The sequence below is a fragment of the Camelina sativa genome, chromosome 7 (assembly GCF_000633955.1).
Source record: "Camelina sativa cultivar DH55 chromosome 7, Cs, whole genome shotgun sequence".
In the NCBI taxonomy this organism is placed as follows: Eukaryota; Viridiplantae; Streptophyta; class Magnoliopsida; order Brassicales; family Brassicaceae; genus Camelina; species Camelina sativa.
In genome coordinates, this window is record NC_025691.1 from 12,695,728 (window position 1) to 12,723,044 (window position 27,317).

General features: G+C 35.0%; 1 long non-coding RNA gene across 4 annotated transcripts; it reads right to left on the minus strand.

Annotated features, from left to right (window-relative positions):
- Positions 5,110-8,127, minus strand: LOC104701029. Of its 4 annotated transcripts, XR_753690.2 has the most exons (6): positions 7,806-8,126; positions 7,287-7,318; positions 7,066-7,164; positions 6,308-6,977; positions 5,952-6,180; positions 5,110-5,300 (listed from the first exon to the last, which is right to left on the minus strand). It is a non-coding gene; the product is annotated as an uncharacterized LOC104701029 (long non-coding RNA). The 4 variants fall into 4 exon arrangements; XR_753692.2 differs by lacking the exon at positions 5,110-5,300 and having other exon boundaries at positions 5,742-6,180; positions 7,066-7,181; positions 7,806-8,127; XR_753689.2 differs by lacking the exon at positions 5,110-5,300 and having other exon boundaries at positions 5,742-6,180.

The window sequence follows — 27,317 nt, forward strand, 5'->3', positions numbered from 1 at the left end:
TGCTACGGAGGACCAGTCGGGAAGTCTGCAGCTTCCGTCCCTCGGCTGGAACACCCCAGTGCAGTTCCCATAGTAGCGTCCCGTGACTGTCCGTTGGCCTGTCCGGTCATAGGACGGTTCAGGGGCGTTACAATCTACACCCCTAGAGTGCTCCTCTACAGTCAAAGTTTCATTAAAATCCCCAAAGAAAAGCCAAGGCTTATCCCTCATCATAGGTGAGTCCCTATGATTGCGTATGTCTTCCCACAAGATTTTCCGCTCCTCTATCAAGTTTGAAGCATAAACAAACGAACAAAAAAACTCCTCCTCTGCATCCTCTAACTTGATCAGACAAGTGATCATTTTACTATTCTTGAACATTGGAGTAACCCTCACATTATGACGCCATACCACCCAAAGACGCCCCCAAGCATTATGCTCATAATTAGACAAAATCGACCATTCGCAAAACAACTTCGCTCCTAACCACTGAGCTTTACGTTCCTTCACCCTAGTCTCAATAAGACAGCCAAACTCAAAATTCTGATATTCGATCCATTTCTTAATGATGGAGTGTTTTAAAATTCTGTTTAATCCGCGAACATTCCAAAAGAAACCAGACATTAATGACGCTTGGAAACGGTCCTTTTACTCTGATCCCTAGGTAGGTAACTAGGAGGTTGAGTAGAAGGGTTTGGAATGATCTTATGTGCTGTCTTTGAACTGCGAGGTAGAGAAGGACGAAGCGGTGGGATAAAAGATACCTCCACCAGCTTCTCCCGTTGCAGTGACTGCTCTCCAACTGTTTCAGCTGAATCAACATCCTCCTTAGTGGATTCAATGTCCTCACCAGAAACATCCTCGGCGGCCTTATCACTGAGAGCTGAGAACGCGTTAGAAAGGAGAGACACCATGGCATTTGAACTCTCTGTTCCGATTGTCTTCCCAGGACTGCGCACAGACTTTGGAGTTTGCCACTCCTCCCCACCTACAGCATCCTGAGAATGAACCATTTCAACATTAGTAGATCCAAGATTAGCCCCAGTTGTTGGTCGTACAAGCTCACTGCTAGCTGCAGGGGAGGAAACAACAAGTGAAACTAAGGACACAACCCTCACTGACTCTTGAACAGTCACAGAAGGAGGAGGGTTGATCACTTGTTGAGTGGCAGAGCTCGCTAAACAGGTCGCCTTTATGTGACCCCATTTTCCATAGACTTCAGACTTTGGCGGTAACCAGGGATAAGAATATTTGACGACTGCATCAAGTTCTCCCTCCTCCTCCCCCATTAATACAAAATCTTGTGGCAGAGTCTTCGTTAAATCGACTTCAACCAGAATCTGCGCGACATCAAAGCTTGTACAGGTATCAGTTTTCGGATGCAACCGAACTGGCTTTCCAACAGCACTCTTATTGGTGCTGTTGGAACAGAGAGGGAGTTACATCTGATAGCTAACCCACAAAGGTATGGACTTCAGTGCAGGCTGAGTTTCCTCCTCAAACAGAAACCATTTCGAAACCACCATCAGAATATCTATAATATTCCACATACCCCTGTTTAACACTCGACGACCCACGGTCTCACTTCTGATCCGGAATTTCATCGTCGTTTCATTCACGTCATAAACATCTATCAAAGTAGAGGTATCCCCTAGTCGCCAAATCTTGTTGACAATCATGTGCACCTTACCAACATGAGGAGCCTTAGAACTTAGAAATTTTCCCAGGAGAAAATCCTCCCAGAGTGGTTTAGAATCAAGGAGAACCTCCTTCGGGACAATCACCTTTTGCTTCCCATCAACTTCCACGACATCAAACTTTTGCTTTGAGAAAACGTGCTTGCGAGCGACATTAGCATATGATCTCTTATTTGGAATCACCCCCTCAGTGCTGAGATTTGACTCCCTACTCTGCTTAGACTTGGTCCCCAAGGGTTCCTCACCCTGCACCATCGGTGAGGCTGCTGCCTCCACCACTGCAGAACCACCATCTCCCAATGAAACCCTCTCCTTTGTCGCCAGATCCACCCCTTCGAGAGCCGGAGACGCCGCCGGCAGCATCAATCGTGTGAAAAAAGTTTGAAACCCTAAATCGCCTTTTTTATCACCCTCCACGTCAGCAATCAAAGAAATTGGTACTTTTGAAAGTATACACGTAAGAAATGGTCTTTTTCCTGATGTTTTCCTTTTCTTTTTTTAACAACTCACACCCCGTTATGGGGAGTAAGATAATTTAAACAGCAATACGTTGATACGGAAACACAAAACCAAAAATAATGAAACTGTTTACAATAATCAACAACACATGATCGAACAACAAATAATGAAATCTAAGACTACAAACAAACAAACCAAAAATTCTAAATACTAACCAAACTGTAACACCCCGATTTCAATGACATGCGGAGAAGTTTAAAGAATTGATTTGGCCATCTATATGGATGGACTTATGGGCCTACTGAGAAGACGTGAGACCCATTAAAGAAGATGGGTCCGTGGACTGGAAATGGACATGGAACCCACTAAGAGGTGGCGGTTGGGGTGTTACAAAAACAAACATAAAAAATGAAAGAACGAATATCACAAAACATCAGATTGTGGTATTTACCTTAGCATCCTCTGCCTAACAATTCATCTCCAATTCTTTCATTCAAAGACTTTCCCGCCTTTCGAAAAAAAAAGTTCTATTATAATTTGTTTTTGGTTTATTTAAAGAGATAGATGGTTGAGTCTTGGATTTAAAGCTTAAACCAATGTAATCTATATAAAGGTAGATTAGGTTTCAAATTTTTGATTTGGAAAAAAATAAGTTTTGAAGCTTTTTTCCGAAGATATATAATTCGGAATCAAAGTTTAAGCTTTATTTGCCTTGATGCAATAGTTCTCGGGAGAGAAATAGCTGGTGAATCCCTCTTTCATGTATGTAGACTGAGAGAATTTACTGTTTTATGTGAAATATATAATCAAGATTCATTCATTATTGTTCTTTGTGGTTAGAATAAGATACTATTTTCAATTTATTAGTGGGTATATGTTGCCACAAGATACAAATGGTTTATCAAAAGGAGAATTCTTACGCACAGTTAGGATTTTATACTTATGCGGTATTCAAAACAATTAAAAAGTTCAGTGACTCTAGGTATAGGTATAATAGATAAAATGTTTGCCATCTACACCAAGTATATACCAACACATGATCAACGCCCAGTCAACATTAGTCAATGCTGGTCAACATCGGTCAACACCGAATTCTGGCAAATAAAGCACTGTAATGGATGGTTATGGTGTTGTACCCGTCTCAATAATTCTGATTTTACGTATGGACAATTCCTCACTATCTTGTTCATTCACAACAAAATATTTTCTTCGTGCGGTGGTAAAAAAAAACATGCTTTTTTGGAGAGAGATACTATTTCACCTTTGTCAATCGAGTCACAGGTATCTAACATATTCATATCTAACGATTTTCCACAAAGTGGTGACGAATGGTATAACTTGTACAAATCTTTCCATTTTCCAACTCGATATGATCCATTAGTTCGTAGAGCTATTTACTCGATTGCAGACATTTGTGGAACACCTCTAATAACTCATGTCTGTTTATGCATGTCATTATGTAATAACAACTAGGTTTTACCCCGTGGTACACCACAGGTCTATTATTTTTGTGATATATATATTGTAACGGTTGTAGGTAGAGTTTTGTAGAAACTCTTGATTTGCAAGTTGAGAATATACATTTTACAATTTGTTAGTTATGATTTAGGAATAAATGATCTGGCATATTCTTATTATGATTCTCAATTGATATTATTGGATGAATAGTGTTCATTTAAAGCTAATAAGATCTTACCAAATATGTAATCGTTTATTAAACGCAAATTAGATATTTCCTAAGATGTATTCATCTTGAATTAGTTGCTATATTATAGAGACGTGATTAAGAGGATTTGATTACATAAATTGGGTTATCAATTCTTTTTGTCAAACTCGGTCCTAAAAATTCGGCATGCAAATTAGATATTTTCTAAGATACAATGGGCATTAATTGGATGTAAATAAGTATGCATGGATTTAAAACCGGCCCAAAATATTCAGCAATCTTAAGGAGGATCCGGATAATTGAATCGGTTATAATTTTAGTTAAAAACCCGACCTGAAGTTGGCAAAAAGTGATGGCACCCTATTGTACTCCAAAAATGTATTCCGAGCTCTATATGTGGATATACTTGTTTGGTTACAAATATCCTAAAACAATTTTTAATATATATCCGTTTATAAAAATTCAAGTCCCATTATATGCTGAAAAAAATCTAAAATTTTATTAACTTTATGTATTAAATAGTAATTAAAATAATTAAATATAAGATTAAATAAAAATGAAAGGAAAATTATATTTTAATCTAACATATTTATTTAAATTAGATAGATATGTTTTAGGAAATTAATATTATCAAATAAGAAAATGATTGTGTTTGGTTTTAAGGATTGTAAAGAATTTAGTTGAGACTTGTTTGGATACAAAGATAAGAGAGGTTGACACAAAAATGTACTTCAAAAATGTTAAGATATATAGTTCATATAGTTAATAAAACATTTATATTGTTTATATGTGTGACCATGTATTGGAGTATACTTTGTGTGTACCTGGCAAACATTTTTCGTATTGTGTTTAACATATTAACATATTGCAAAGAATAGGAGAGAGATATACCACCAAGAGAGACAAGTTCTAAAAGATGATGGAAGAAAGGACCGAAGAAGTCATATATGGAAGAAGAAATGAATGAGTCATATATGTATGAGGCTAAAATTCAATTAGATATGTTGTATAACCGAAGACTTGTATGGGAAGAATCTGAAAATTTATATGATCCAAAGTTGTGGAATGGCAAATGATTTAAAGTTGAGGGGCGGGAAATCACATAAAATTATTCAGAGAAGAATAACATCGGTGTTGATATTTTAGAATATATATATATATATATATATATTAAGATTTGTTTATCATTACATTGTAAGTAAACAATATGATCAGCCAAAAGCTTGGATGAGATATATGTAAATATGTCATAGTAAAAATATGTTTTTTTTTATTCATAGAACTGATCATAGTACATAGTGATTTAATAATTAATGAAGAGGATCAGACATGGGTGGATCAGACATGGGAGGATCATCATGAACTACAAATTGGGAGTAGCAATAACAATAATGGAGTGTCCAGTACGTTCGACAAATTCCCCTTTTATAACCCTTTGATATGCATATATTATTGCATTCCGGTGTGTCACGGCTTGACCAAAACTTCCATTGATCGTCCTATTTGGTCATATATATATAATAAACACATTAATAAAAATTTGAAGGATATTTAATGATAAATTATATAATTTATCTTGTAAATTGCACAACCAAATATTTCAAATTTCTCATGAGGATTTCAAATCTAAACAAAAACATATATTTGTGTTACAGTCCCGAACAAATCCACTAGTACAATTGCTCTGTATAGTTACTAAATATTTTGTAATTATTACATGTTTTTCGTAGCAAAAAAATATTTCTCCTTTATAGCTAATTCTCGCAAAGTGCTACAGTTTAGATACTAATTAATCTGTGGCAAAATGCTACTAATTGTTACAAGTATATGTAACTATTTGTTACAAGTATGAGTAACATCTAGTTTCAAAAAGCCAAAAAATTTTGTCGCTAATTGACTCACAACAAGCTACAAGTTACTTGTCATAAACTTGTTACAAATTGCTACACCTTTTCGTATCCATTACAAAATTTATATGTAGGGCCAAAACAAATTATCTCAAAAAAGACCTCGAAAATCAAATTGCAAAATGAAAGTACAAAAGTTCCGATTAATGTTAAACCTTAGCTTTAAACATTCAAAATAGATAGAGTTCTACACTAGCAGACAAAAGACAAGAGCTTTAAACGAAAGCCGTAGAAGCCAAGTACCTTAGACAAGAGGGATGATAGAAAGCTGAGACAACAAGTTCATCAGAAGAGTGCACTACCTACAAGCTCGTCGTCATCGTCATCATCTTCTTGCTCATGAGACTCATCAGACACATTGCGGAAGTTCAGCCATTTGCGGAGATTCAGTCACAACTTCAGGATTGGCAGCTCGGTTCTCCCTGTTGTTGCCTTGAGTTGGGCTCGCCATGGAGAGTTATTAAGAACAAACCTGAAAACAAACACATTTGTTTAAAAAGAATGTAATATTAATGTTGTGTTCAATCACTATCTAGTATACTAATACTATATTAACAAGGACTAAAGTTTTAAAAGGACTAAGATTAAAAAACACCAACCCAGCATGAATCTTAGACCTTGTTCTTCAAAAAATCTCTCTGGATCATATGAATACAATCAACAACACAACTATCTTATACCAATACTTCAATCTCAGATGATATTAGCATATTGGTTTGCACAACCCAGCTTTGGTGTAAACAAAGAGCTAACTGATATAGTGACATTGTGCTCGAACGTAACCATTCTCAGCGGATTGCTTCAACCACTTGATCGCTTCCTTGGGATTGTGATATTGTGCTCGAACATGAAACACTTATTAAACCAAATCTGAGGATATAAACCAAACTAGTATAACTTGCAATAGCCAACCAGATTTCACAATCAATAGATAACCATATCATCATTACATATGCAGAACTTCAATTCAGGTTTACAAAACTAAAGTATCACGAAAAGAAAAAAGAAAAAAAGCAAACCTTGGGATTTATGTATGTTACGTAACATCACTACAAGAGTATATATGTTATGTAACATCACTACAAGAGTAAACACAATAGAAAGAAGTCATGCATTATGATATACGAGGGATATGACAAGAGATGGATGTTTTATAATAAAAAAAAAAACCTTCTTTTTAGACCCTTTCTTCACAAAAACCATCACTTGTATCCAGCATCCGCGATTCATAAACATAGCTTGAAAACCAAATACTTAAATCAGGAGGTTCTGAGAATCAAACAGCTAGAATCAAATTAAGTTTGAAACAAATATGCATTAATAGCTGCAGACTTAAAGGTTTAACAAGAGTACTTACCTGAAAGGAGTGAATCATAAAGGGGTTTATTTGCTCTTTACATCATGAAAAGGGTCTAATGAGGAAAAAACAAGTATCGGTATGAATAATAGATGGCACCTGCAACTAAGACAAGCCTTGAACATGAAATTGAACATCAAGAAACAGTAGCAAAACAAACAACTAATAACCCACAAATAGATGTTTCATAGACCAAACAAATTAAACAAGTTTGATGGTACCTTCACTATCGCCCATCTCTCAATGCAAAAACCTGTAGTGTAGTTAAACATTTAGTGAAAACAACAACAGCCACAATAACGTACTAATTAAACCATTCAATATACTAACATGTCTTGTGATTACAAGAAAAGAGAAGCTTCTCTATCTCCAAACTTGTGCGACAACAACAAAAATTAAAAAATTGTACCACATAAGAAGAAACCAAACAAAGTTCAGCACTTTACCCAAAATACCAAAGCAGTAACAGTAGTGATAAATCAAAAATGTTTTTAACTTTCGACCCAAATACACCTAAAGAGAATCACAAAAAAAAAACCCCCCATAAACTTTGCAACAGAAATGAGAATGTGTTGAGTTGTTTCTATCTCCAAAACTAATTAAACCAACCAAAAATCCAAACTTTAGATCTCTATTTCCAACAACTTCTAAGTCAAATCCCAAAAACCTTAACATGAGAACGAAATTGAAACTGATTTTCGGGAGAACTACTCGAATCTAAGAAAATTGAAGAGGCTTACTTGCAAATCGCGATTGTGTGAGAGCGACAGATAACAAGAGCGAGGAAGAACACAAATCGTTGTTTAAGATAGATCCCTTTCAATATCCAATCACAACACCATCACAGTGATTTCATCGAACACTTGGTGTGCATACGACCGACGAAACTCTTAGACCAAAAAAATGATATAAAGGGAGAGAGAGAAGACGATCCAGTGAGAGAACAAAGAAGATGGATCGAAAGAAAGGACACACTAGAGAAGAAGAGAGCGATATAATATTTTAATTTGTTAAAATAATAGTTTTACTACAATGTGTGACGTTTTGTGTTGTGTGCACCCTTTGCTACACCATTTTGTGTTCCTAAATTTGTCTCAATTTTGCTACAATTTATTGCTGTTACTATTTGTTATTACATAGCTACGTTTAGTAACCAATTAGGTACAAATTTTATTAATTAAAATTTTGTCACTAATCTGTAATTATTTGTAGTTAATATTTGTTATTATTTTTTTTTAGGAAAAAAATGTAATTGTATGATTAACATTTACTAGTGAAATAAATGTTTTACCTGAAATTATGGGCTGGAAGATGAGACTAAACACCATTAGTGAAGGCAAGAGAAGAGATAGAAACTTCTTTAGTTGCCATTACTTATGTTTTTAGAAGACGCAACAGCTTTTTTCCGGAAAATATATTTTAACCTAAAGAGGAAAACAAACCAGTATAGAAAAATAAGGTACAAAATCGATTTTAAATGGTTTTGTATACGACATCGTCAATATTTTAATAACATTTCCTACAAAAACTTACCTATTTATAATTAGATTAGATTAAGACTCATGCTAGAGTTAAAATTTATTTTATATATATTGTAATTTTTATATAAAATATAATTTATATCATTGTTTTTAAAAATTTTGTGGATAAAACATTATGCAATAAAATTATATGCAAAAAACTCATATGCTAAATATGATGACTTGAAAAAGACACCTATTTTGTAAATTTTATATTGTTAATGATTCTAGATAAGTGTTCGTGCTATAACACTGGTTAAATTTTATTTTATACAAAATTTTGTCTATTTTATATTTAAAAATAAAATTTCAATATGTTGTATTAGTTTATGTATGTAAAGTTATTTCAACAATGTATATTCCACATCATGATCTGAATGTCATTATAAGACATAATTTTGTAAATTTGGTTTTTTAAAAACAAATTATTATATTATGAGTAATTTAATATATTGTTATACTTTTTGTTTTAATATACTTGATTTCTTGAAATTCTTTCATATTATAATAACATATTATTGACATTGGTATAACAAATCCATTAAGAGAATTTGTTAAAAATACCCTTTTTGGATACCCCTTTTCAAAAATACCCTATTTTTTGAACATTTTTATTTTTACCCTATTTTACATAATTTCATTGTGTTAAATTAATTTTTAGATTTTTTTTTTTTTTAGGTTTGGGTTCTCATTTTACATTTAGGATATAGTTTGAGGGGTTAGGGTTTAATATTTGGAGTTTAGGGTTTAGAATTTAGTGATTTTATTCATAGAAAAGGGGTATTTTTGAAAATGACCAACATGAAAGGGTATTTTAAAAAAATGACATAGGAAAAGGGGTATTTTTGAAAATCCTCCATCAATTAAAGTGTTTATAGTTTCTAACTTTTATATCAAGTTTTAATATTTTAAAAATATATCAAAATAAATTATTTAAAGTTTATTATATTGTATGAAACTATAAAATTCAACTAAAAATTTGAAATTGAATTTAAATATTCAAATTTTCACCTGTTACTCAGTAAAATTTTTAATTCAATAGATATTATCTTAAAGAATAATATTACGAAAGCTTGAATATTTTATAGATTGAACAATTTATATTTGTTTTTAAAATTTCAACTTATGGTATATCCGAAAATAAAACTATTTTTTTAATTATAATAAATAATATGATAATTTATTTGTTTCACAAGATATACTCATATATAAAAATGAGAGGTGAAGTATAATGATAATTAACAAATTAATATGTTAAGTTAGATATCAACGTATTTTATTTGATGAATAATTTAATAAAAAGAATTAATATGGTAAGTTAGATGATATAAAATCACTCTTTAAAATACTCTCTTTAAGATTTTTGGAAACACCGTACTCTAGTAATAAAATCTTCCAAAAATAAATTAATGTTGCGTGAAGTGACCTTAGTGTAGTGGTAGGAGGTAAGTCCATTTGTAGAAGACACCATCACACCCGGGATCGAGTCCCGGTTCCTACGAATGTAGGAATTTGGCTAATGGACCGGCCAGTTGTGGCCCAATGGTTGACAAAAAAAAAAATTAATGTTGCACTCACTATTTAACCTGTAACTAATTAATCTATAACCTATTTGTAATCAACTTATTAAAATTATATAGTCTATACTTTCGTTTTATTATAAAGAAGATTTTACCTTTAATGTTTTTGATATTTTAGTATGTAGTTACAATACAATGGCCCTGTTCGTTATGGTGTCGCTGCGACTCCTTCCAACGATCGAAATTTAAACGTCAATGTGGCCAAATAATTGGTGATAAATAAAAAAACTGTCGTTGGGATTATTTTTACAGAGGTTGCCGGTATGTTTATATGTCGCCAGAAAAAACGGCGACAGCTAAAACGATCGCTGTGATTCCTTTTTTTCTAGAAACGGCGACTCATGTCTGGGTTTTAAACACCGGCACGTTAATTTTTTCAGTCGCCGAAAGTGGTAGCCGCGACTATGTAAACAAACAGGCCTAATGTTGATTGTCTTGGTCATGCGTTTGCATATATTTATATACATATACATATATAGATGATAATAATTCTTTATCGATCTTCCATATATGTTTTTATTATTGGTCAACAGCTAGTGAACAAAAAAAAAAAATTGGTCAATAACTTCCATATTATGTTTTTATTACTTGTCAACAACTTCCATATTATGTTAATGTATTAATATTACATAATTAATTTTCCATAACAAAAAAAAATGAAATACAGATCATAAAGTTTCTCAAAGGGTTCACATAATTTATTATCTTTTCACTTATTTTGTCTCTATTTATTAAGTTAACTAGGATCAGATCTGCGCTACAGCGCGAAGAAATATTTACAGATATATATTACTTGTATTGTTAATGATTCTAGATAAGTGTCCGTGCTATAACACTGGTTAAATTTTATTTTATACAAAATTTTGTCTATTTTATATTTAAAAATAAAATTTTAATATGTTGTATTAGTTTATGTATGTAAAGTTATTTCAACAATGTATATTCCACATCATGACATGAATGTCATTATAAGACATAATTTTGAAAATTTGGTTTTTTAAAAGCAAATTATTATACTATGAGTAATGTAATATATTGTTATACTTTTTGTTTTAATATACTTGATTTCTTGAAATTCTTTCATATTATAGTAACATATTATTGACATTGCTATAACAAATCCATTAAGAGAATTTGTTAAAAATACCCTTTTTGGGATACCCCTTTTCAAAAATACCCTCTTTTTTGAACATTTTCATTTTTACCCTATTTTACATAATTTCAATGTGTTAAATTAATTTTTAGAATTTTTTTTTTTAGGTTTGGGTTCTCATTTTACATTTAGGATATAGTTTGAGGGGTTAGGGTTTAATATTTGGAGTTTAGGGTTTAGAATTTAGTGATTTTATTCATAGAAAAGAGGAATTTTTGAAAATGACCAACATTAAAGGGTATTTTTAAAAAGTGACATAGGAAAAGGAGTATTTTTGAAAATCCCACATCAATTAAAGTGTTTATAGTTTCTAACTTTTATATCAAGTTTTAATATTTTAAAAATATTTCAAAATAAATTATTTAAAGTTTATTATATTGTATGAAATTATAAAATTCAACTAAAAATTTGAAATTGACCTAGGTCCTGAAAAGAGGTTGTCTTGGTCGTTCTAAGAGAAAAGAGAAAAAAAGGTGTTCTTGAGAGTTTGGAGGCTTTTGGAGATTCTAAGCTGTTTTGGTGAGATATGTTCCTGTGGAGTGGAGATCTTGTGCTAGGAACAAAGGAGAAGGCTTCTAAGGGTTGGATTCGTCGTTGTTGAGTCAGAATGTTCCTGCAAAAGAGGTGAGTGCATGACCATGGCTTATCTAAGCCTGAGAATCCTTTGTGTGGTTAATTTGTTGTGTTTTGTGGTGTTGTTCTTGCTTGTGGTGGTTGTGTTATGGTTCTTATAGGTTCCTGAAGCTTTTGGGTGAGCTTGGAACGGATTGGAGATGTTTGGGAACGAAGATTCGACGATCGGCTTCGAGCTGAACGTGTCTACTTGGTGTCGATCGACACCATGTTTGGGCCAGTGTCGATCGACACCTACCTGGTGTCGGTCGACACCAACTTGTTTGATTCGTGATTTCCTGGTTTGTTGTGTTTTGTTTGTTGTTTGTTAAACAATGGAATCTCAGTTGCTTGTGTGTATAGCCCAGTAGATGGGAGGATTGCCTCACTAAGTATTTGTGATACTTACGCATCTCAATTGTTGTTTGTGGTGTGCAGGTATGTGATGTGGAATCATGGCGATGAGAAGGAAGATGATCTAGGGTCTCGTTTGTGTGTTGTTGGTTATATTGTTTATGTTGGAACCTTGGATAGAGTTGTGCTAGGTTGTTGGATAGGATGGTTAGGAGTGTTATTGTATTGATGTGTGTTGGTTTTGTATTATTGGTATATTTCCGCTGTGCTTTATGGTATTTGCTGGTTTAATGAGGAATTGTGGTTTGGTTGGTTTAATTAAGTAGTATGAGATGCTTAGTTATATATTATTATTATTAAAAAACAAACAGGTAAAATTTTATTTGTGATATCACTTGAATATAAAAATTTGTTGGATAAAATATACACTATAATTAGCAGTATGATATGCTCAATAAAATATGTTTAAGATTTAGAATTGAAGTTTTAAAAAAAGTAAAAAATTATTACATTAATTGTTTTTTTTATCATGTGATCATTATGGTCTCTCCTTTCTTTAAAGAACCCTTTCTTCCTATTTATTTAGACAAGTTAGTAATATTTAGATATACCACAAATTTTAAAATATATTTTCTTATAATCTCTCATAGAGATTTAGATATCAGTTTTATTAGTAAGAATAGTTAGGATGTGATTTGATCGTAAAAAGGATCAATAAAAAAACAGAATCAAAATCTATAATTATTATGTGTTTCGTAAAAGAAAATTTTATACTCATGTAATCATCATTAACCGTATAAATGTAATCATCACAGGTAATTTTCTTTTCACTATACGTATATATCATCATAATCATCATGATTTAAGGGGTTCAAAATTTTGTTGACTTCATATTATTTCCTTAAAATCTGCAATGTACATACAACAATCTAATATTTTATTATTTGAAATATACATTTAAAATAAAGTGTGCCAGAAGGCAATAAATTCTCAGATAAACGCATGTCCTTCGTTTACTTCTTACCCTCGCCCCAACGTGTCTTTTATGCAACAGTATCTCTCTTATAGCATCTCCAAACCATCACTATTTTTTTCACTATAAATATAGCAATCTATTTTCTTAAACGCATCTTTATACTCATAGCAATCTATTTTCCTAAACTCATCGCTATTCCCACATCTAAAATAGAGATTGTTATATTTTTTTCTATTTATAGAAAAAAATAGAGTTTCTCTATATATACAGGAAAAAATAGTAAGGTAAGAATAGAGGTGGGTTGGAGTAAAACTCACCTATATTATAAAGTTTTTCAATTTTAGAGAAGAAAATAGAGATAACCATTGGAGATGGTCTAAGAGCATCTTCAATCCATCACTATTTTTTCCCTCTATAAATAGAAGAAAATATAGCAATCTATTTTAGAGGTAAATTTGTTCCAATCCACCTTTATCTATTCTCACCTCTAAAATAGAAATTGCTATATTTTCCTCTATTTATAGAGGAAAAAAATAAAGTTTCTCTATATATAGAGAAAAAAATAACAATCTCTATATTAGAGGTGAGAATAGATGTGTGTTGGAGCAAAATTGCCTATATAAGAGAGTTTTCCAATTATAGAGGAAAAAATAGGGAAAACCATTGGATAGAGGAAAATATAGCAATCTCTATTTTAGAGTGAAAATAGAGGTGGGTTAGAGCAAACTTGCCTCTAAAATAGATTGCTATATTTTTCTCTATTTATAGAGAAAACAAATAGAGATGGATTAGAGATGCTCTTAGAGTTCTTTTTTTTTTGCTATTTTCTTCAAACATAATCAAGAAATTGCTCTATAATCAAGAACGTTTGGCAGATTCTCATCGATTAATTATGAATTTCTCTCTTTAACCCTTGAATTTTTAGCTTCACTCTCTATCAAAAGATGAGCTTTCAGGATTTGGAAGCGGAGAAGCCATTGAAACTGCCGCAACAAAAGAAGAGAAATGGAACACATGCGGTGGCTTCCAATATCTTTCAAATCATTACCGTGGTTTCTACTTTTCAGCAGCTTGTTATTACCTTCGACACAACTAAAGGTACCATGGAGCTTTGTGTTAAATCTGTGATTGGAAAAATGACCGCCATTTGTCAAGAATAATGGAAAAATGAAGCAAAGAAATTGGAGAAGGGTATGATGAGTTCAACCTAGATGACTAACACGAATTTATAGGTAGATGTATATCGGTTACTCGACTAGGATAGTTTTAAGGTATATTCTCTTTAAATTTAAAATATCCTCTTTAAATTTCAGGAGTATATGGCATAATTGATCGGTAATCAAATCTTCGAATTAATTATTTGTGGGGTTTGTTAGTTTAGGATAGTATTTTATGAGATTTTTGATTTGGAAATTAATCAGGTAACTAAAATTTAGGATCAGTTTGGTAATCTACATATTTGTAGGTGACTCAAATTTAGGATCAGTTTGGTAATCTAGATATTTGTTGAAGATTAATATCTTTGTTCATAATTGATTTTCCTAAAACGCAAAAACGTGTAGGGGAATGTTCCGAAACTAATGCCCTTTTGAAAACAGTTTTTTTCGATCCTAGATATAAGCAGATAATATAACCCCTGATAACCCATTATGTATGCCGCGAATATTTCTTGTCTGGATCCGATTTTGTTGATTTCGATGATTTTTTTAATTTTGAATCAACCCGGAAATCATTTTGTACTTCTCTTTTACTAATATAGAGACATATTATTTAATGACACATCTGGTGGCAGGAATATCTATTTTAAAATAAAATTTAAACTAAACATCTATAGTACGAAAATAGTATCCAAAAACTCTTAAGAAAAATTGAGAGTATTTTTTTTTAAATGAAGTGCGACGGCGATGGCGAGTGGTTCTAGATTTGCAATGTGTTTTTTCGATGATGGAGGACGGGAGATGGTCTCTCGCATTTTCCAGTGGGTATTTGGTTTCGGAGATGGACCGGAAGTTTATCTCCGGAGGTGTGTGGTTTTGTCGCCAAAAGGAGAGGTTTGGTTGTATCGGATCTTATCTGGCGGTATCTGATTGATTCGATGGGCAGTGATTTGGGGATCAGGATGATCCGATTTAAGATTATGGAGATCTCGGTTGGGCTTTCCTCTCTGTGTCGGGATCTGCTTTTTGCACGAATAAAGTTTGTCGTTGAGGATATCAAGGCGAGGATCCGATGTTTTGGTGGTTATGGGATTTGTTGTTGCTTTTATTTATGATTTTTTGATTTCGGGATCCTTAGAGATTCGATTCTCGTGGTTGTTTTTGGAATTGTAATGATCCGATTCATGATTTTGGAATTTTTGGCTGGTTTTGTACCATTGGATCGAGATTTTATTGGTCCTCTAATTTGGTCAGTGGTCGAGGGTATCAGAGTGCAGATTCTCTGGTATGTTGCTTATGGAATGTAACGCATGTGAACCAAGTTCCGGTTTTTGAAGCTTGGTGTCGACCAACACTAAGGATGGGTCGCTCAACACCATTGGTTTATAGGTTGCGGTTTTGGTTAATCTCTAGTCGAGTGTGGTTTAGCGGTTTTAGGAAAAACCTAAACTTTCCCTATAAAAAGAGAACGCTTTCTTCAGGTGAGGGGTTCCCTTCCCAGCCGTTTTCCTGCCCTAGAGAAGAGAAGATAGTTTTGGGTATCTATGGATGTGAGGGAGGTGAGGAGATGGTTTTGGGGATGGGAATTGAAGGGGAGTGGTGATGTTGTGGCGTGGAGGAGGACAAGGAAGCACTGCTGATGGTGAGGTGTTGCGCCTTCCTCATATTTCATCCCTAAACCAAGGTAAGTGGTTGATGTTAGGCTTATATTGGGTTTTGGAATGATTGTGATGGATTTGTGATGGGTAAGATGGATTGAGAACAATCCATGGGTTGTTTTCCTTGGTTGTTGCCTTGTGAGGATATTTTGTTTGTGATTATTCGTATGGGAAGCGAGTATTATGGAGAGTTAGAGTTTTACGGCCAAAAAGGGCTGAAGGAGAAGCCTAAATCTTGGTTGTAGGCTTGGTGTCGTTCGACACCATGGTGGTGTCGGTCGACACCAACACCCTCGGATAGTGTGAACTAGTTCAAGATGGCTACTTCGGGGAAATGTTTGGAGGATGAAACGGAGTCCGATTTGGATGCAATTTGGTAGGTAACTTCGTGGTGCTATAATCTTCATATCCAACGGTGGGTTTGTGAATCAAACGGTTGGTTTGTGATTTAATAAGTATTTGTATTGTGGTCTGGCATATACGGTTTTGTGATAAGGTTGGGGTATCGAGCGACACCAGCATGTTGTTGTGTCTTTGAATCATAGGAGGACAGATGGAGTTAGGTCTGGATAAGGGGAGATCGACGAAAGTGATGCCGTGGGAGTTGGTGTTAACCAACACTAGGAGAGTGATGTTCGACACTAGGTGGAGGTGTCGTTCGACACTAGAGGAGTTGATAGTGAATTGGAGTATTCGTGGGGAAGTGTTGTCAGTGACTGGACGAATCAAATATTCCAGTCTACCTCTCTTGTTACTTGGTTGCTATGGGTGGTTGGTTTTGCGACTCAGTAACTAGATGAGGTGGGGTTTGGTGTATTTGTGAGAGTTTTCGTAAGGAGTGATTTCTACATCGATTATCTTGTGGAAATTATGGGGTTCCGATGAGATTTTTTCCCGTGGATCCTGTGTGAGGATTGAGAATCCGGGTGCGGTCGTTACATGGAAACTGTGGTTATTATTCCTTAGGAATTTTTGATTCAGAGATCCTCACGGATTCGATCATAGTGCTTGTTTCTGGATGTGTAGTGATCTGCATATCTTGCCTTTTTAATTATGGATTTTGGGTGGCCAAAGGGTTATTTATTTGGGTACTTGTGATGCTATGGTGTATATTATTCACATCTTTCTGCAGTTGGATTGTTTTTGACAATTGTGGTCTGACTGGTGCTCTTCTCTTTTCCCACAGATTCCTTTTGTCGTTGCGGTTGCTGTGCTCTTTGTCTAACATGGCTTAACTGGCACTTAACAGGAGCAAGGCCTCTCTGATGCGTACTGAAACGGTAAAGGTCTCCAACACTATCTTGGCTCAGAGGATTCAGCAGTTCTATTTGACTCTTATTGGGTGGTGGAGGAATCCTTCTGTCCAAAGGATGGAATCCCTAGTAGCCAACCTCCCTAAGATATAGAAATTTGAGGATAAAGTGGTGAGAGCAGACTTGGGATAAAGTCTTTTTCAGTTCTACTTTGAAGATGAGGCTGATCTTCAGGCGGTTTTGCAGAATGGGCCATATCATTTTGATGGTTGAATAATCTCGTTGGTCAAGTGGGAGCCGATTATTTCTTCTACTTACCCTTCGGCTATCAATTTTTGGGTGAAAGTTGTTGGGATTCCTATGCATCTATGGGAGATGGTTACTTTACAAGCAATTGGCAAGAAGATTGGTATTCTTCGTGAGATTGATGAGGAGTCGGAAGCATTTGTGTTACGGTTAATGGCTTCAATCCTCTCTTATTTTAGTTGATTGTGCCTTTTGATACTGGCAATGAGGTTGTTGTTACTTTGGATTATGAGAAACTGATGGGTCTAACTCATGAGGTGTGTGTTTGTCCAGAGTTACACAAGGTGGTGGGAGATCATGTAGGGGAAAACCAGAATGACAAGAGGGGAGGACAGAGACAGCAATCTGTGGCTAAACAAGGGTCCTCTCACAGTGACGGTGGTTGGGAGAAGCCGAGTGTTGGGGCTGGTGATTTTGGTGGTTTCAGTTCTCGTCAACATGAGAAATATCAGGGCCCGTCTTGGGGTCAAGCGAGGCACTATGGACTGAGACTAGCGAGTCTGGGGAACGAGAGGATTACAGTCCGTTAGTGGGGAGCTTCTTGGTCACGGTGCTACCTTTCATCTTAATAGAAAGGGTGGTGGTCCGAGAGCCTCTTGTATAAGGTTAAGAACACTAATAGTGAGAGGAGGCTTCCGGATAATGGCTGTGAGGTTTCGGTGGCTGCATAGTTGAGTGGTTCCAAGATGGACTTGGACTTGGAGGCTTCTCAAGAGGCAGGGGATGGTAAGGCCTTGGTGGTTTCGAATTTTGAGGAAGAAACAGATGATTTGCTTGAGGAGGGAAAGTATCCGGATGGTGATCTTATGGTGAATGTGGAATCTGACTCGGGTAAGGGGGAAGATCCTCTAAAGTCTCATGGTGTTGCAGATGATACTCTGCAAGGTATTTTTTCTTCTTCTCTCCTGTTTGAGCTGGTTATGGGCGCAGTTAGCAATGCTATGGGTGATGTAAATTTAGGGAAAAAAGGTGTTCACGTTAAAAAAAGGTGTTAATAACTCTAGGAGAATTGCTTTGCCTTTGCCTTCTCCGGGGAAACATTTACTTTTTAAGGCCCTGTCTAAATCTGCAGGTGAAGGCAACAAACAGAAGGTGATGGGGAAACAGGGGAACAACACTATGAGCGGTAAACCATCTGGAGGTGGTCGTCAAGTCAAGAAAGAGATGGTGGCTCTCCTGAAACCACTGGCTTAAATTTGAAGGTTCTAAGTTGGAAATGTCAGGGCATAGGGACTGACCTGACAGAGGAGTATTTGGGAGATTTGTGGAAGAAGCATCGACCCGACATTTAATTTTTATCAGAAACAGAAAAATGTTTTTCTTATTTACAGAAATTTTAGAATAAGTTTGGTTATAATAAATTGTATACCGTTGAACCTCGTGGGTCCAGGGGCGGTTTAGCTCTATTTTTTATGGATGAAATAAAAAAATTCAATTCTATATGATAGTGATCGTATTATTGATACTCAAGCATTTATTGGGCAACAAATGGTCTTTTTATCTTTTGTTTATGGTGGTCCTATACCCCAACATTTACAGTAGGTGTGGGATAAGTTAGTAGATATTGGTTCTTTCCGTATTGATCTTTGGTTTATGATCGGTGATTTTAATGAACTTGTTGGTAATCATGAAAAAAAGGGTGGTGTGTTGATATCAACGTCTTCCTTTGTGCCATTTCAATCAATGCTTCGACATTGTGGTATATTAGAATTCCCTTGCTATGGTGAACAATTATCATGGAGAGGTAATCACTGTAATAACCAGGTGGTTCGATGTCGTTTAGATCGTGGGTTAGAAAAAGAAGATTGGCATTGTTTTTTCCCTCGTTTAAAGGTAGAATATTTGGAGATGATTGGTTTCGATCATTCTCCAATTTTAGGGACTTGTCTAAAAACAGTTATGAGAGGGAATATGCAGTTTTGGTTTGATAAGCATTGGTTAGGGAAGGATGGACTAACAGGGGCAGTAGAGTCAGAGTGGAACCGTACAAAAAAATTTCGGATACCGATCTTCGTGAATTTTCGGAATTCCATTTCTTGGTGGTGAAAAAATAACATTTGTATTGGCCTTCGCTTATTTCTTCGCTGAAGGCGGCTTTGCAAGAGGCTCCTGTAAAAAGGCTGAACGGGAGAATAAATTTATGGGTATCATTCTAGCTTGAGATTGTCCCACCATTTCGCATTTGTTGTTTGCAGATGATAATATGTTCTTTTGTAAAGCAGAGGGGATATAATGCAAAACAATTATTAAGATAATAGGAAATTACAGGAATGCTTCAGGGCAAGAGGTTAACCTGGAGAAGTCTTCTATCATGTTTGGTAAGAGTCTCCCCTCTAACATACGAACCCAGTTAAAATCCACTAGTAAAAAAAATGGTATAACCACGGAAATTTTTGTGGATGTAACCTATAATCCGTGGCTATAACACTTATTAGCCACGACTTGCTACAGACTAACTCCATGGCTATAGCGTTGTGTCTGTGAAAATCTGTGGCTTTCCGTGGTTATATTAGCTATGACTTACGACGAACGTATCTGTGACTATTTAACCACGGTCTAGCCACAACCATATTCGTGGGTAAGTAGTCATGGAATTTGTCTTGGCTTTCCGTGGTTTCTATAGCCACAACATGAATCGTGGTTGGTCAGTGGGTAATTTGCAAAGGAGCCATGAATTTTATCGTAGTTTTTCCATCGGTAGTGGTAAGCAATCCCGTGTGGAAATTTGTTAAATGAGCAGAACAAAATTGCATTAAAAAAAATAATGCAAAATCGAAAATAAAGACTGAACATATATATAATCCAAATATTATTGTTTTACAAAAGGCATCGAGACATGTTTTTAAATCCAAAACACAACAAAATACCGAAATAAAATACCAAAACATAAGTCAAGTCATGTGTTACATAATCATATCATTCCTCATTATTGTTCTGAGGTTGTAGAGGAGTGGAAGCAGGGACGGATTCACTAACCATGACAGGAGAACTTGAGGGTCTGATCCTTTGGTGAGTTATGAATGGGATCAATACCAATACTCCTTAGAATCACATGTGTAGAAGCTTGCATTGATGTTGCACATTCCCTTACCAGCTTCAAGTCAGCGTTGAGCTTCATCACATCTTCTTTCAGCATTGTCGTATCTACTTTAACAGCTGCTACATTAGTCTATAAGCTAGATAACCACATATACATGTCAAGATTGCAAGCAAGATGTGAAGTCTTGTTTGGACCGACATCCTTATCTTGAGCGCTGCTCATTTCGTAAATACGTCCTTTTTTGGATTATTTATCTGGACAAAATTATTAAGTTTAGTGTTAGAAAAATATAAGATATGATAAACTCTTCAGCTGCAACTAAACCCAAAATCCAGAAGATTAAGGCAACTGAACTAACCTCCAGAAATGTTTTGTTGATGAGATGCGTATTAGAAGGAAGTGGAGCAGATGATGCAGTCTGGTTGTCCCTTTTTTTCTGATCCGATCACGAACCAAATCCATAACCTCAGTCATCGAATTGCTATGTACTAAATCCTGGTGCACCTTATCCCAATAATACTTTTGCTACAATAGAAACAAATATGTTAGTTAGATGATGTATATAAAGATAAATCAAACAATCACAAAATAATAACAAAAACAAACACTGACCACAAAATCCTGCAACCACTCATTCTTTTTGTTATGAGGAACTGTGGACCAATTCCACCAAGGTCCCATGAAATTGCTCTGTCAAGTTGTTCGAATGGATTTATTGACAAAATTGTAACAATAGTGTTTTCTAAATGTGTAAGTGTAACTGTGAACTTTTAATAAGTGCAAAACCATACCATAAAGCTCCGTTGAGCTTCTAAGGATGGAGTCGTGGTTGGTCTCGCCTTGCTGGTACATTCATTAGTGCCTCAAGGGTAACGTTTTTGCTTTGTGATGTCATCTATAGTTGTTAAAAGACCATGGTTAGAGAAGAAACAAACTTATTAATAGTTAGAAATACATGAGGGGTTGTAACTGATTTTATAATAAGCTTTCAAATCAAGGTAAATTATAACTAGTTGAAGCAAATTCAGCCGAGAAACAACCATAAATCAAAACCCCAAAAATCTTTGAGACTTTACATCAAATATGGGCTTGAGGTATTAGGGATTTACGACGAGAAGGAGCTTGAAGGGAGGCTCGGATCGTGTTTTCTGGGTTGGTGTCGTTCGACATCATTGTGGTGTCGGTCGACACCAACACCCGCAGATGGACTGCGCAGACTGGTTCGTGATGGCTACTTAGGAGCAACGTTTGGAGGAGAAAACAGAATCCTATTTGGCTGAAATTTGGTGGGAACCTTCGTGGTGCTATAGGCTTCATATCCAATGGTGGGATTATGAAATTAGCGGTTGATTTGTGTTGTAGTCAAGTGTTTGTAGTATGGTCTGGTATAAACGTCTTCATGGTAAGGTTGGGGTGTCGGTCGACACCAACATGTTGTTGTGTGTTTGGGTCCTAGGAGGACAGCTGGAGTTAGGTTTCGATGAGGAGAGATCAACGGAAGTGATGTCGTGGGCATCGGGGGTACTATAGGAGTCGATAGTGAATTTGAGTATTTGTGGAGAAGTGTTGTCCGTGGCTGGACGAAATCAAATATTCCAGCTCACCTCTCTTGTTACTCAGTTGCTAGAGATGGTTGGTTGTGCAACTCAGTAACTAGATGAGGTGGGGTTTGGTATGTTTGTGAGAGTTTTTGTAATGAGCGATTTCTACGCTGGTTGTCTCGTCGGAATTATGGGGTTCCGGTGAGATCGTTTCCCATAGATCCTGTGTGAGGATTAGGAATCTGGGTGCAGTCGTTTCAGAAGTAGCGGTGTTGTGAGATTTAGACGAGAGAACTTAGGTTAGTGGAAGAGGAGAGAAACACTTAGACCATCTCCAATGTGTTACTCTATTTTTTCCTATAAAATAGAGCAACTCTAAAATAGAGCATTGTTTTTCTCCAATGTATTACTCTATTTTAGAGTTAAAAATAGAGTTAGTGTAAAAAAATAGAGGTGAAAATAGAGTTGCTCTATATATAGAGCAATCCTATCATTTTCTCTATTTTAGAGTAAAATATAGAGTAGGGTTAGATCAAATGTTGCTCTATAATAGAGTTTTGACTCTAAAATAGAGTGGGGTTGGAGATGCCCTTAGGGAAATGAAAGAGAAGAGGAAGACTGAAGAAAAACACTTAGCCAAAAAAATACAAGTTTTTTACCTCTCTCCACAAACCCAAATTATTTAGGCGGTAAGGCTCAAATTTTTCCACTATCCCCAAAACTTCACTCCCTCCAAATTGAAGTAAATTATATAACCTAATATATTTTACAGCAAATTATTTTATTTAATTGTTATTTTTTGTAATAGTTGATTTATTAATTATATGATATGTGGTTCTTTTTTTTAGCCATGGAAATTTTGTGGACAAGCCGTGGCTATGTGAGTAAATTTTACTAGTGTATATCTGTTATTGGTATTTCTACGGAAGAGGTATGGGTTCTTATTTGGGTATTCCTGAAAATCTACCGGGCTCGAGAACTAAGGTTTTCAGTTATGTTAACGATCATTTTGATGATCATGCAAATGGCTGGTCTGCAAAAAATATATATCGAAAGGTGGCAAGGAAGTTATGATTAAATCAGTTGCGTTGGCCCTCCCAAATCATGTTATGTCATGTTATAAACTGTCGGAGGCAATCTGATGTCTAAATTAACAAGTGCGATTGCACGGTTTTGGTGGAAGTCTAACGATAAGGCACATGGCTTGCACTGGGTAAGCTTGGGATAAAATGTGTAAGGATAACTGTGAAGGAGGTTTGGGTTTTCGTTCTCCAGAGAAGTTTAATGACACGATGCTAGTAAGCAGTATTGACAGTTAATTCACTATCCGACATTCTTTAATGGCTAGGGTAATGCGAGGTAGATATTTTAGGAATAAACATCCCCTAATGGCCAAAAAACCATACTCTCCATCGTTCGCTTGACGAAGTATTTACTCAACAAAAGGTTTGGTGGAACAAGGGGCAAGAGTGGTGGTAGGCTCTGGTTGTAATACTTCTGTATGGAGAGACCCTTGGATACCGGATAACCAACCAAGGCCAGCTACTGGTCGAGGGAGAGTGTTACACCCTTATTCAATGGTTAACCATTTGATTAACCCAATCACCAAGGAATGGCATCTTCCTATTCTGGAGGAGTTCATGGATCCAGAGAAAATTCTGATTATTCAGAGTATGACGGGCAGTAAATCCTTTAAACTAGATAGATTAAATATGCATTATACAAATCAGGGAAATATTCGGTCAAATCTGGTTATCGGCATGCACAAGATTTAATTAAAGAAGTTGAGTATGGACCGACGTGTATGGCCCTTAGGGCACAAGTCTGGAAACTTGAAGTTCCCCCGAATATTCAACATTTCTTCTGGCAGATAGCTTCCGGTTCCCTTCCAGTGCTGGAACGACTTGCTCACCGGGGTGTACAGTGTGATACCCTCCGTATACGATGTGATTCTGCGGTTGAAACTACAAATCATGCTCTTTTCGAGTTCCCTCATTTGCATAGAATCTGGGAGTTGTCTCTGGTATTACTACTTCCCGATGGTTTCCCCTATGACTCAGTGTACTCGAATTTAGATTTTATATTCTGGCGGGCGTCATCTCAGTCGGGTGTTTCGGACATTTGTTTCCGTCTACCTTGGATTTTATGGTCAATTTGGAATGATAGGAATAAAAAAGTTTTCCAGGGAACGGAAGCAGGCCAATCGATGTTATTAATCAGGAAACTAGTGAAAAATTGTTGTGGGAGGAGGCCAAGTCCTTCTCCGCGGGAGTCTTGAATCCTCTGAAATTCTCGGAAGCACCGAGACCCTCTTCCCGATGTCAGGTTGATGGATAATGGAAGGGTTCAGATCGTTTTATGGGGTTGGGTTGGTGGTACTGCAATGGTGAAAATACGACGCTACTTTTGGGAGCATGTTGCCTTAGACGAAGCCCTTCACCCCTTCATTCGGAGTTGCAAGCGTTGATTTGGGCTATGGAGTCTCTCCTGAATGTTGGTGTTAATTGTCAAAATTATGAGACGGATTGTGCAAAGTTAGTGGTGATGGTACAGTCCCCAGATGAATGGCCCCGCCTTCTCCAATCTGCTAGAGGATTTCAGCTATTTCAGATCATCTCTCTCCGCCTTCACTCTTACCAGGATCCAGCGTACGTCAAATGTGAGAGCAGATTGTCTTGCTCGTTCTTTGAGATCTTTAGTCTCAGAATCATAAACTCTTATCTTCCGGTTTGGGCAATCAATCCTGGAGTTATCTTCTAATTTAATATTTGGTTGAAAAAAAATATAGAGAGTATTTTTGTTAGTAATTAGAGTTATTTACCTTTTTATCATAATAAACTAATAATTTACATATATATTTATATATATATTATAGTGATTATTAATATTTCTTACAGAAATCTAGTAATTTTAAATTGTCAATCACCAAATGTTCGAACTATTTACCATTATTCAGAATATTACCAAATTTTACAAAAAAAGTTATTTTGTGAATTTCATTTACACAGTAATTTCTCACATATTTTAGTAACATAATTTATTGTACTTTTTTATAATTAATTATTACTAAGCCTGATGGTAAACTGCTTACAAATTAATACTCCCTCCTGTTTCTTTTAGTTGTCATTATAAAGTAAAAATTTTGTTTTCCAATACTTGTCGTTTTAGATTTCTAATGCATATGTTTGATAAAAATATTTTATGCTTTGACCAATAAAAAAATTAGAAAATGTATTAAAGAAAGGGTAAAATAGAAAATTGAGTTGTTTTCTTGATTTGTATAAAAAAAAACTTAAACGACAACTAATTTAAAACGGAGCGAGTATCAATCTTAACTCTGATGCTCAATACAAATTTGGTATCGCTTCTTGGATGATAGAAACATGTTTGTAATGTGTAATGTTACTAAATTTTTTCTTTTTTTATAATATTTGAATACATTTAAAAATATTCAAATTAATTTTTACAAATGTCAAAACTTTAAACTGAAAATTTGACACATGCCAAAATATTGTTAATGACTAGCTTTCTAATCTAAAATAAATATAACAGTACATCATACATTTATAAATAATGGTGTACTTTTATATTAAACATATTGACAATTATCTATAATTTTCTAGATATTTTTTCATTAATCTCAACCATTCAATCTTGGCTAGTCATTTCGACAGTTCGATTTTGGTCCATCCCCAATCCTCCTACCATTATATATCGGACTTAGTTTCAAAATAATGGCATTATCCCCAACCATTGGATCATCAAAACGGCATTTAGACCTAACAACATCAGATCATCAGACATCAGCTCTATATAAAATGCATCTTCGTAATTGTGTAGCAGTGACATCGACAATTTTTTCACCTTCTTTTTTCTAGTTAGGTTAGTGTTTCGAAAATCTATGAAGGCATTGTTCGTTTTAGGTGTTGCACCACACGTCTGTAATTTTGCATCTTATGTTTATAATTATTGACGCCGCTGCTTTATCCGGTGGTTTCTGTTTTATCCAGTTTGCTTCTCATTTAACTGGTAAAAGAGAGTCGTATCGTTTAGTTTATTTAACACAACATATGTAAGTGTTTTTTTTTCTTTGGTGAACTGCGGGAGTTATCATATACCAAATGGGAACTGATCAATTCAAGGTACAAGAGAACCAATTCTGTTGTATGAGACCACCACCAATTTGGTCAAAACAATAGTGTTTCAAAGACATTTTGGATAAGCTAAAGAAATGAGTGCATATGTTTGAAAGTGAAACAATGATAATTGCAATCCTCTAAAAACATGAAACACTTATGGAATCTCTTTGATTCATTGAACAACCGACTCATGCAAAGCCTTTTTCGAAAAAAAAACTACTCATGGAGAAACGAAGAAAGTTAAATTTTCTCGAGTAATTACAATTATGGTTTAGTAAGAGCTCGAGCTGACAATATTTATCAACAATAGATACTTTTTTACACGATTTATTTATATTAAAAACGAGTGCAATCTAAAATGTGTTTTGTTTTAACAATAACTTCTTTATCTTGGCCTTGGTCTTTTTTGTACTTCAACTTCTTCTCAAAACGACACACTATATATTATAGAAGAAAAAAAAAGTTCAAATTGGACCAATTAAGATTCATACAAGAAAAAAAAGTCAAGATTATCATCTTGTACGTGACAGGTATATAAATATACTGACAGTCGTGGTGGTTAATGAATCAAAATCAGTATTCGTTTACTTTATCTAACGCCCGTGAACCTTGTGGATGGTTGGGTATCGCTCGACACCAACATTCCGATTATTGTATAGATGGCCTGATTGATTACCTTATTTTGTCCAACTTTCTTTTGTCCAAAAAAAAAAAAAAACTGATTGGTTACTTTATTTCATTATTATTTAAAAATTAAATAAAAATGATTTATTATAAAAAGTTTGAATTAATGTACTGAGACTTATGCATTTAATCCTTTGTTGACTGTTTAATGACATTCTTATCTGTTTTTTTTAAAGAAACATTCTTATATGTTTTGACCATTTGTAGTCAATTTTCAAAAATCTTTTCTGTGATTTATTTGATCTTTAGTTATTTACAGAATCTAATCTTCTTTTAAAT